This window comes from Microtus ochrogaster, chromosome 16 (assembly GCF_000317375.1).
Source record: "Microtus ochrogaster isolate Prairie Vole_2 chromosome 16, MicOch1.0, whole genome shotgun sequence".
In the NCBI taxonomy this organism is placed as follows: Eukaryota; Metazoa; Chordata; class Mammalia; order Rodentia; family Cricetidae; genus Microtus; species Microtus ochrogaster.
The window spans coordinates 6,083,636-6,095,457 of record NC_022018.1 but is presented as its reverse complement, the minus strand read 5'-3'; the positions used below and the strand labels follow the sequence as shown (position 1 = coordinate 6,095,457).

The window sequence follows — 11,822 nt, the reverse complement described above, 5'->3', positions numbered from 1 at the left end:
AAAGTGTATGTGTGCACGCGTGTGTGTGCATGCATGTGTGTGTGCATGTGTGAGTGTGTGCATGCATGCGTGTGTGTGTCTATGTGTGTGTGTGTGTGTGTGTATGAAGGCCAGAGGAATCAGATCTCTCTGGAACTGAAGCTACAGGTAGTTAGTTATGAATGTTCCATGATGGATGCTGAAATCTGAATTTGGGTCCTCTACAAGAGCAGTATGTGCTTTTAACCACAAATCCATCTCTCCAGCCCCTCCAGGTTTTCTGGAAACAATTGCTTTGGTTAGTGCTCCCTGAGAAAGTCTCAGGGAGCACAGATAACTAATCAACAAGAGTGCTTGTTGTCAAGCCTGGCAACTTGAGTTCCATCCCTGGAACCTACACAGTAGGAGGAATAAGCCGCCTACCTTTCACATCTGCAAGCGAGTGCATGTAAGCACACAATACATAAATAAACGTACTTTATTTTCTTTTAAGTCTCAGGAAGGAAAATCAAGATGCATACATATTCTCCTAAGGTGGTCTGTTGTCTTACTTCTGAGAATGGTTGTCACCCTTTTACTGAGTGATCTGTAATCTGTGATCCCTTTTAACCTTTTCTGAAGTATTTTCTACAAAGACCAGAGGCTCCATAGGCATTGAGGAAAGAAAGCATGTTTAACAGCAGTGAGGACTCCATTCACTGTGGGCTGAAGGACACAGCGTTTGGAATGTAGAGGGTTAAGCTCTAGGACTAGCAATGTGAACAGTTCACTGAGCTCTGGCAAAAGAGAGCAGGAGCCACCACACCACACTAGGGACCAAGAACTGCCACATGGAACACACTTCCAGCCTCCCTTTTGCAGGTCACAACTGACCTACCCTGACCCCAGAGAACCAATGAACTGCTTTGCCTCATGTATCTTCGCCATGTCTGGAGCACCATGCAACAGAGGAGGGAGGCTGTTGTGTCTTGTTTCTTTGACCTTACGGAGCAGCTTGGATTTGCCACTGCGGGACAATTGAGGGTTCTCCCTCCTTGTCCTTCCTACTGTCGCCACACAGGACACACCACCTTGAGTTTCCGTTTGCCACTGATGAACATAGGAATTGCTTCCGGTTTTTTGAAAATTATGAATAAAACCTGTATAGAGTTGTGTGGACTAATTTCGTTGGGAGGTATGTTTTTATTTTGTTGGAATAAATTCCGCGGTGTGGAATTGCTGGTGTAGCTGATATGTGTACACCTAGCTTGATAAAGAATTATTAAACTGTTGTCCATAGTAGCCAGACCACACTGCATTTCCAGCTGTTGTTATGTGGCGTAGTAAATGGTAAACCATTACAGTAAATGGATGTTCAGTTGCCTCACGCGTCCTCCATACATGTCTGTAAGACGTTTGCCTTCTCCCCTGCTTCCTTCTTTCTAGACAGAATCACGCTATTGTGCCTGTTTTAATAGTTACATAGCTACATGTTCCAATATAGGATTTTCCCCAGTGACTAATAATGAGCCTCTTTTTGTGTTATTTCCAATGCAGTCTTTATTAGTGAAAGTACATTCAAATCTTTCGCCTTCTCATCAGGTTATTTGTATTATTGAGTTTTGGGTGCTCTTTATAGATTATGTATGCATGCCTTTCATTAGAGGTTTTGCAAATATTATTGTGGACATCTCACGGCTTGCATTTTCATGTTTTCATTGTGTCTTCCAAATAATACACATTTTAATTGTGTAAGTCCAAGTATCAGGATGACTTAGGCTTTTGAAATTGCATCTCAAAACTATCTTCTCACCAAGTCGTGAAGAATTTCTCCTTTGTTTTACCCTTGAAGCTATCTAGGTTTTTTTATTTTACATTCATGTTTGTGATTAATTTTAAGACAACTTTTATATATGGCAGAAGATGAACTAAGTTAAGCTATTGGGGTTTGTTGTTATTATTTGTTACTATATGGCTATTCAATTATTTGTCTTCTTAAAGAGATTTATTTATGTTTTTTATGTATGTGAGTATTTTGCCTGCATGTCTGTGCACCATGTACATGTCTGGTGCCCGTCGAAGCCAGTGAAAGATACTAGATCCCTGGGAACAAGATGTTTGTGAGCTCCGTGGGATCTGAACTTGCATCCTCTGGAGAAGCAGCCAGTGCTCTTAAAATCACTATGGCGGTTTGAATAGAAATGGCCCCCATAGGCTCGTCCTTTTGAATGCTCTGTCCCCAGGGAATAACACTTTTAACAGAGGTAGCCTTGTTGGAGTAGGTGTGGTCTTGCTGGAGGAAGTGTGTCCCTGGGGGTGGGCTTTGAGCCCAAAGCCCAGCCCAGTGGAACAGAACAAATTCTAATTGTTCTTGATAAAAACCTAGAGTCAGATCTGAGGGAGTGAAAGCTGAGATCTGGGAAGCAGTGCAGCCCTAGAGAGACATTTTACCTCTACCGAATCCTCAGACCAAAGGGGCAGTCCTGTCCTCAGAGACTGCCTCTTCAGACTGTTGCCTCAGACTGCCCCGAGCTCCTGTCTCCTCCCGGTATAGTTCTCTCTCCACCCAGTCATATCCCTCACGTCTCCACCTCTCCAGTGCTGAGATTAAAAGCAGGTGATCCCAAGTGCTGGTCACACCTTTGTGTGACCTCTGTTTCTCTTTTAGACTGGATCGATTTCGTGTAGCCCAGGATAGCCTTGAACTAATAGATAAGTCCTGGGATCACCTTTGTGTGAACTCCGTTTCTCTTTTAGACTGAATCAATTTGGTGTTGCCCAGGGTTACCTTGAACTAACACAGATCCCTCTGCCTCTGTCTTCCAAAGGCTGGGATTAAAGGTGCATGCCACCACCGCTGCCTGGCCTCTAGGGGTTTAGCTCTGTACTCTGATCTTTATTTGTTAAAACACAGACAAAATACTGCTACACAGTGGCTTTCTCTCTGCCTGCCAATCTGGGTGTAGAACTCTCAGCTACTCTCCAGCACCATGTCTGCTTGCAAGCCACCATGTTTCCTGCCATGACAACAACAGACTAAACCCCTGAAACTGTAAGCAAACTTCAGTTGAATGCTTTCTTTGTATAGGAGTTGCCATGGTCATGGTGTCTCTTCACAACAATAGGTCAGAGGTTGGTACCATGAGTGGGGTGGTGCTGTGAGAGGCCTGGCCATGCTCTTCTCTGGAGATATACGGAACACTTTGGGACTCCAGACTGGAAAAGTGACTGGACACTTGAAGCAGAATTTAACGGGCCATCCTAGTAGAATCAGGGAATACAGTGGTCCTAAAGGGGATTGGAACTACAGTGGCCCAGACTAAGAAGTTTCAGAGGGGAAGAATATTTAGTGAGTGGCCTAGAGACCATTCTTGTGATATTGGCAGAGGAAATTTCAAAACAGCCTAGTAGTGACTGTGTTGCATGGCTATTAGAGGCCGGTTTTACGTAAATCTATAATTTAAAAGAGCAGCCTGAGCAAAAAAAAATACAAAATGTACTCTTTGCAAAGAAAGGGGGCACCAGGAGGTGCAATGAAGCCAAGCCCACGCTCTCGAGGAGACAGAAAGTTTAAAGGAAGGCCTGATCCTAGGTGGAATAAAGGGAGTGGTAACTTAGGATGAGACACTACCCGGCCACGTTTCCAACTTGTGAAAAGGAGTTAAAGGAAAGCTTAGGGGCTGCTGCGGTGGCACATGCTGTTAATCTCAGCACTTGGGAAACAGAGGCAGGTGCATCTTTGAGTTTGAGGCCTGCTTCATCTACAGATTGAGTCCCAGGACAGGCCAGTTTAGGCAGTGAAGGAAACCACCGAAAACAGAAAGCTGGTGAAAATGTATTTGAGCGAGAATACAATGTTCCAGTCCCAGCAAGCAGCAGAACTTGGCAGCTTCAGTCATATGGCTCTGGCTTTAGATACAGGAAAGGAGTTGTGACTTCTCCCTCTTTGGCTAAGGATAGTTGTTGAGGCCAGGAGTGTTCCAGGGGTGTCACTGAATGGAGACCCAGAAAGGCCGTTGTGTGGATATTTAAAAGTGAAGCTTACATTTCCCGGGAGACCCCAGAACGTTCGAGATGCCAGAGCCATGGGATACCTGCTGCACGAGAGCTGCTAACAGGGAACGGAACCAGCCCAAGAGAGAGGAGTGTGTTGCTGCCAACAAACCTGAAAGGAGTTGGAGATGTGAAGAGCGTTTTGACATCAGACACAGAGATGCAGAGTTTGGAGTTTGCCAAGCTGGTTTTAGGTCTTATTTGGTCCAATATTTCCTCACTATGCTCCCTTCCCTCCCTTTTGGAATAGTAACATATACTCTGTGTCATTATATGTTGGAAGTATGTGATCTGCTTTTCGATTTTGAGTTTTACAGGGGATTACAGTTAAGAGATTGTCATGAGTCTCAGAAGAGATTTTAAACTTTGGACTTTTAAACAGTATTGAGACTGGTATAAACCATGGGGACTTTTAAAGTTGGACTGAATCAATTTTCACGTTATGATATGGCTACAAGCCTTTGGGGGCTAGGGAGTGGAATGTAGTGGTTTGAATAAGAATGGCCCCCATAGGCTCATAGATTTAAATACTTGGTTAGCAGGGACTGGCACTATTAAGGTGTGGCCTTGTTGGAGGAAATGTGTCACTGGGGGTTGGCTTTGAGCCCAAATGCAGGCCCAGTGGCTTTCTTTCTGCCTGTGGATCCTAGCGTAGAACTCTACATCCTTCTCCAGCACCATGTCTGTCTACACGCTGCCATGCTCCCTACCACAACAACCATAGACTAACCCTCGGAAACTGTAAGCAAGCCCCAATTAAATACTTTCTTTTATAAGAGTTGCCGTGGCCACGGCGTCTCTTCATAACAATAAAATACTAAGATAACCACTGAGACATTTTTTTTCTAGCTCCAAGACTGATCTACACTAAATTATTATTACACTTTTATCACAAATCAGTTGAAGGGCTGGAGAGATGGCTCAGAAGTTAAGAGCACTGACTGCTCTTCCAGAGGTCCTGAGTTCAATTCCCAGCAACCACATGGTGGCTCACAGTCATCTATATTGAGATCTGGTGCCCTCTTCTGACATGCAAGCATGTATGGAAGGAATGTTGTATACATAATAGATAAATAAATAAATAAATAAATAAATCTTTTCTTTAAAAAAATCAGTTGTAACTGGGCAGTGGTGGCACACGCCTTTAATCCCAGCACTCAAGAGGCAGAGGCAGGCAGATCTTAGTGAGTTTGAAGCCAGCCTGGTCTACAAAGTGAGTTTCAGGACAGCCAGGACTATTACACAGAGAAACTCTATCTTGAAAAACAAACAAACAAAAAGTCAATTGACCTATTGAGCCTACTTCTGGGTCTTCTGTTTGTTGACCTATATACAACATCTTTCGCTAATATTAGACAGTGCTGGGTATTCCAGATTTAAGTCTTAAAAACAGTGGGTACAAATCCTCTAACCCTGTTTTTTAAAAGCTGTTTTGATAACTTCCTTTTATTTGCTTTTTCTGTATTGATTTTAGGGTAACCGTGTTAATTTATAAACAACAGCAAAAGCCTACAGAGATTTTGTATTACATATTGGTTTGTTTTAAAACAGAATCTTATAGCCTAGGCTAGACTAGAGCTTGATATATAACCCAGGCTGGTTTTGAACTTGCAGCATGCCTGAGTCTCCTGAGTTATTTGATTATAACTAAGGACCACACCGTCTGGCTTTGTATGACCTTATAACTTCACAAAGACTCATTCACTACTTCCAGAAGTTTTTATAGACCCGAAGCTTTTTCTGTGTAGATAATTCTGTCTTTTACAAACAGAGGCAGTTTTATTTCTTTCTTTCCAACCTCTGGGTCTTTTGTCTCCTGCTCAGGCATTAACGCACTGGCAAGGATCTTCAGTGTGAATGTAGGAATGGTGAAAGTGGACAAACTTGTTCATGTGCCTTAAATCATATGCCAGTTCTCGAGTCTAGGGTCAAAAAATAAATGCTAGCCATAATGTGCTTGGGTCTAAACGCTTGGTTTTATTTTACAAAGTAAGGAAATATGATTTGCTCTGATGACTAGCATTAGAGGATACTTATAATCCTAGTCCTCAGGAGACTCCTAGACTCAGGAGGGAAGAGAGTCAACATGAGTTCCAGGCCAGTCTGGGTTTGCATACTGAGTTTTAGACCTACCAGCCCTCCTGAAAGCATCCCTATATAAACCTCAGTCCAGCCCTTGCATGTCTGCTTAGGACGATGTATGAGAAAACACAGGAGGGAGAATAGCAAGTCATAGTAATCCTCTGTGGGGCAGTGTTGAGACAGGGTCTCATGTAGTCTGGCTGTCCTGAAAATCACTATGTGAGCTGGCCTCAAGCCCACAGAGATACATTTGCCTCTGCCTCCTGAATGCTAGGATTCAAGGCCTGTGTGGCCACCTCAGGCCATGATAATCTTAATAAAATGAGATAACTTGAAAAACAAGGGAAATGCTGTCTGTTGTGTCTGCTGGGTACCGTGTGCTGATGCCCTGAGGCAGCCCCTCTCACAACAGTCTCTCAGGCACGCTCACTTCTTTTTCACAAAGAAGAAACTGAGATTAACCTGCCGAAGAGAGGAAAGAAGGATTGTAGGAGCCAGAGGGATCAAGGACATCACAAGAAAACCCACAGAAATACCTAACCTGGCTCACAGAGTCTGAACCAACAACCAGGGAGCCTGCATGGGGCCAACCTAGGCCCTCTACATATATGTAAGAGTTGTGTAGCTTGGTCTACTTGTGGGACTCCTCACAGTGGGAGCAGGGGCTGCACCCAGTGCTTTGGCTGGCTCTGGGGAACCTCTTCCTCATACTGGATTGCCTTGTCCAGCCTTAGTACAAGGGGAGGTGCTTACTCTTACTGCAACTTTATACACCATGTTTTGTTGATACTCATGGGAGATCTGCCCCTTTTGGAACAGAAACAGAGAAGGAGCTGGAATAAACATTCTTAAGTTGATTTTTATCAGAAATCTCATCCCAGCAATGAGAAAATTAATACAGAAAGTTGGTACTGAGAATGGGGATGTGGGTGTAAGAAATATGACCACATGGATCTTAGGCCTCTAGAATTGGTTTGTGGGAGGAACATGGGAAAGTTTGGAACTCTGGGCTAGAGTAGCCCTTGAGTGTTGTTTGCAGAGCTGGGTGGGCTGTTGGGAGCTTGGAAGAAAAAAATGCTGAGAGAAATGCGGACTGTGGAGGCCCAGCTCACGACGTTTCAGAAGTGAACAAGGACTCTTTTGGGAATTGGGCGAGAGGCCATTTGAGTTATGTCTTGGCAAATAATCTGGCTGTATTCTTCCCATGTCTTGATAACTTGGATGAGGCTGAATTTAAGAGCAATGTACTTGGGGCAAGTGAGATAGCTCCACTATTAGGAGAACACGGTGCTCTTGCGGAGGAACTACGTGCAGTTCCTAGCTCCCACATCGGGTGCCTCACGAAAGCCTGTAACTCCAGCGCCGGGGAAATCTGATGCCTTCTCCTGTTCTTCACAAGCACGTTCAACTATGTTCACATGCACACAGACACACATAATTTTAAAATAAAAATAATTTTTTTAAAGTAATGGACAAAATGTTTGAAAGAAAATATTTGGCCAGGCAGTGGTGGCGCACACCCTTAATCCCAGCATTCAGGAGGCAGATGTAGGCAGATCTCTGTGAGTTCGAGACCAGCCTGGTCTACAAGAGCTAGTTCCAGGACTGGCCCCAAAACTGCAGAGAAACCCTGTCTCGAAAAACAAGCAAACAAAACAAAACAAAGAAAAGATATTTGACAGCAAGATAGCATTTAGTTTGCAGCATGGTTGGTATTCACTCTTCTTATCCAGGCTAACAGTGAAAAAGAGCAACAAGTAGAGTAAAAAGATATTTCAAATGTGCGCTTTGTCACGGAAAAGAGCTAGAACAAGTTTGGAGTTGCTGTTGGGAATGTGAAAACAAAACAACAACAACAACAACGACAAAACCCACTCTCCATTTGTTAAAGAGAAACCTTCTGCTCTGCACTGGGACGATAGGAAAGTACCTGGAAGACAAGCCCTAGGCATCAAAGTTTCCAACCTGTGAAAAGGGAAATTCATTTGAAAGCAGAGAGCATGAACTGGTCATGCTGAAGGAAACGCTCCTGGAAAGCAGGTGCCTAAGGAAATGTTTCTCGAGCTTGTGATCTAAGGGAGGCAAGTGCCATCTCAGGCTGGCAGCACTGTTCACATGGCATTTGGTAGACATGAAAGATGCAAGATTGAAGGAGTCGTGGAATCTTGCATTTCCATCCCAGAGAGCTGCTGAGGATGGGCAATGTGTGGCAAGGTCATGTGAGGTTGTAGAGGTGAAGTCCAAGCTGCAACAGAGACTCCCTATGTTGTAGATGCCAGCACCATTCACCAAGGAAAGCGACATGCATGGGCTGGAGCTGGTTCAAGAAGAAGAGGCTGTGTGTGCTGCAGGCAGCAGGGCTGGGGGGCTCCAAGCCCTCTGGAGCCCAGATGATCCCATCACCATGTCCAAATGCTTACTTAACACAAAGATACGAGATTTGGTTTTCCTCTGATGTGTTTCAGTCTCTCCCTGGTCTGATCATTCCTCTCTAGGATCCAATTCCTTCTTTGGGGGCATTCTACCTCCCACTCTTTCCACAGTGATTTCCCCACCATGCTGGACTATACCCTCAGACTGTGAGCCAAAGCGAACTCTTTCTTCCTTACTTGCTTTGTTAGGTATTTTATCACAGCAGTGAGAAAAGTCACTAACATAACTAGCCTCCTGAAAACAGGCAGCAGCATCCCTTCCTTTGAACTAAGGCTTGCCCTAGGAATTTCTTAATGTATTATTGAAAGGAACCTATCTCATTACAAATAGAGTAACATGTGCAATACGTTCCCTATTCCTAAGAAATAGGCTCCAATTCACTACTCAACAATCCCGGTGGAAATGCAGTGTGGTCGTGGCTACTATGAACAACAGTTTGGCATTTTCTATATGCATTATATATGTCAGCAATTCCACATCTTCAGATTTATTCTGGAAAAATAAACACATATCTTCATACAAACTTTTCTAAAGGCTTTATCTATAATTGTCAAAAAAGTAGAGGCCGTTCTTGCTTTGGCAGCACATATACTAAAATTGGAGCGATACAGAGAAGATTAGCATAGCCCCTGTGCAAGGATGGCACGCAAATCCGTGAAGCGTTCCATATTTTTGTATTGCGCTAAGTGAACCTTATCAAATAAATCTTCCTTTTAAAAGCTAAAAAAAAAATAGAGGCCATCAGTGGTGAATGAGACTCAAGGAGGTTTGTCCTGTGTGGGGCAGTAGTAAGGAGAAGGAAGGAGGTGCTGATGCCCTCATCAGTGGCAAATCTCCAAGTTGTTACGTGAGGGCAGAAGAAACCAGACCCAGACTGCACAACTCCATTTGTGTAAACTTGTAGACTCGGCAAAGCTACGATGGGGCAGAGAAGTGCAAATGGCCTCCTGAGGTCAGGATAGGCCAGGTATGCCTGCACTTCCAGCCCTCCTCAGTCCAATATTCAAGGGATCTGTGAGCTTACATAAAATTAATCACCACGCTAGTTTATATAAAATAGCGTGGAGACGAGAATTGGGTAAAAGGAAAATTAGCAAGCAGTGTTACCTGACTTTGAGGAGAAAACTCTTGGTCCTCAGTTACGTCACGACCACTAGGTATATGTGGATGGAATGGTTGTCATCTTCCATTTCATGGTTTATGTTGTTTGCCTTCATAGCTCTTCACTTGGTTGAGATTCACAAGCCAAAGAAAGAACTCCATCCTCCATTCCTATGACACGGGAGCCTTTGAAGGCCCTGCCTCTATGGGGCTTCTGCAGTTCTTACAGTGGCTACGGTAACAGTGAGAGGCAGCCCAGTGACTAAGCCCGTACTGCTCTTGCGAGGACCCTAGTCCAGGCTTTGGCAGCCAGATGATGGTATCTCTGGCAGCCAGATGGTATCTCTAGGTCTGGAAGATGCAATGCTCTCTCCGCCTTCCTTGGCACCTGGACTCCTGTGCACATACTAACACATCCACATAAATAATAAATAGTTTTCAAAGAGAATGTTTTCTTAACTTTTGTTTAGTAGCAATTTCTTTTCCTCTAGTAGTCACTCTCAGAGAACAGTGAGATAACTCTCGTAAACTACTCATGTTAAATTATAGGTCTGAACTTTTTTTTGTCATATATACTGTTGACCTTTAGGGTTTAGCAGTACTGACTTATTGTATGATCCTAGAATGGATTATTTAACTTTGTTGAGCCTCAGTTACCTGAGTTGTAAGAAATAATGTGCATAATATTTATTTCCTTGTTGGGTAGGGTTATTATGTTAATTGAATACAGTAATCTTCAAAGTGCTCAATGGCACAGGCTCAGAATTCAGTAGCCTCGTACTTCTATTTCCTAAGCAAAATCTACTAAGAGCTTTAAAAGTACTTGGTGTCACCAGGAGGACATTGGCAAATGACTATAAAGTACCTCAGCGGGTGTTTAATGTCACCTACTGAACAACGGGAACCCATGGACACCGCATCATCTCTAAAAGTTCTCAGTGTCAAGTTCAGAGAATAGTGAAGCTGCCTCTTGAGTTCCTGTCTCTTCTTTTTTAGGGCCTTGCTGTGTGGCTTTGAATGTCCAGCCCTCCTGCCTCAGCCTCCCAAATGAACAGCATACTCAGCTCCAGCGCCAAGCAGGTCTCCTTAGCCACTGTGCCCCTTCCAAGTCACTGGATCTTAGAAATAAGTGTGGCAAACACTATGCATTGGTGAAATGTTTGCTGAATATATATTATTTCTTCTGATCTTGTCTCCAAATTCTGGAGGTACTTTTTCCCCCTTCAACTTCTAGAGTTCAACTGGCATAAGATGCACCCAGTTAAAATTACAGAAAGCTTCCTTTTCTTCTCTATTGAAGCAGAAAGCCAATTATAAAATTAACACAGACTTCCAAGGATGGAGGATGCCTTATAAAACCGTGGAGAAGATGGGGCCAGAGAGACAGTTAAGAGCACTTGTTGCTCTTGCAAAAGATTCAGGTTTGATTCCCAGCACCTACACGGTAGCTCGTACTTATCCATAGCTCCAGTTCCAGGAGATCTGATGCCGTTTTCTGACCTTCATGGGTACCAAGCGTGTGTGTGTGTTTGTGTGTGTGTGTGTGTGTGTGTGTGTGTGTGTGTAGGCAAAACATTCATATGAATAAAGTAAAGTAAATAACAAGATTTAGGACAACTTTGAAGAATACAGTAGGAGGTCATTCACTGTCACCCTCTGGGTGGAGTGGTGAAGACAAGGCAATTCTTGTGAGCAGGGAGGCAACCTGTGTGTAGAAAAGAACAGAAACACAAAAGTAGCACTGTGTGTATGGCTATCTGATTCACGATGCAGGTGACACTGGAGGGCAATGAGGAAAACATTGGGACTGGATCAATTAGATAGTGCGAGGGAAAAATGTCCCTCAACCCTTTATCTTACACCCTATATGAAAATAAATTCTAGATAGCTGCACATAAAACAGTAGTGCTTGCTGAAGGAGAACACAGAGGAAATCCTTCTGACGTTGCCATGAGCAAAGATGGTTTACTCACCCTTCAAACAGGTGACCACACAAGACCACAAAAAAAGGATTTACCAGGGTTATATTGAATTAAAAAGTCTGTTCATCAAGAGAAGCTCTTAAGGGCTGAAGAGATGGCTCAGTGGTTAAGATCACTAACTGCTCTTCCAGAGGAACTGGGTTCAATTTCCACCACCCATATGGTGACTCATAACTGTCTGTAATTTCAGTTCCAGGGAACCTGACACTCATG

General features: G+C 43.7%; 1 non-coding gene across 1 annotated transcript; it reads left to right on the top strand.

Moving 5' to 3' along the window:
• Nucleotides 1-9,097: 9,097 nt before the first annotated feature.
• LOC113456900 lies at nt 9,098-9,200 on the top strand. Its single transcript, XR_003377626.1, has one exon. It is a non-coding gene; the product is annotated as a U6 spliceosomal RNA (small nuclear RNA).
• The last annotated feature ends 2,622 nt before the right edge of the window (nt 9,201-11,822 follow it).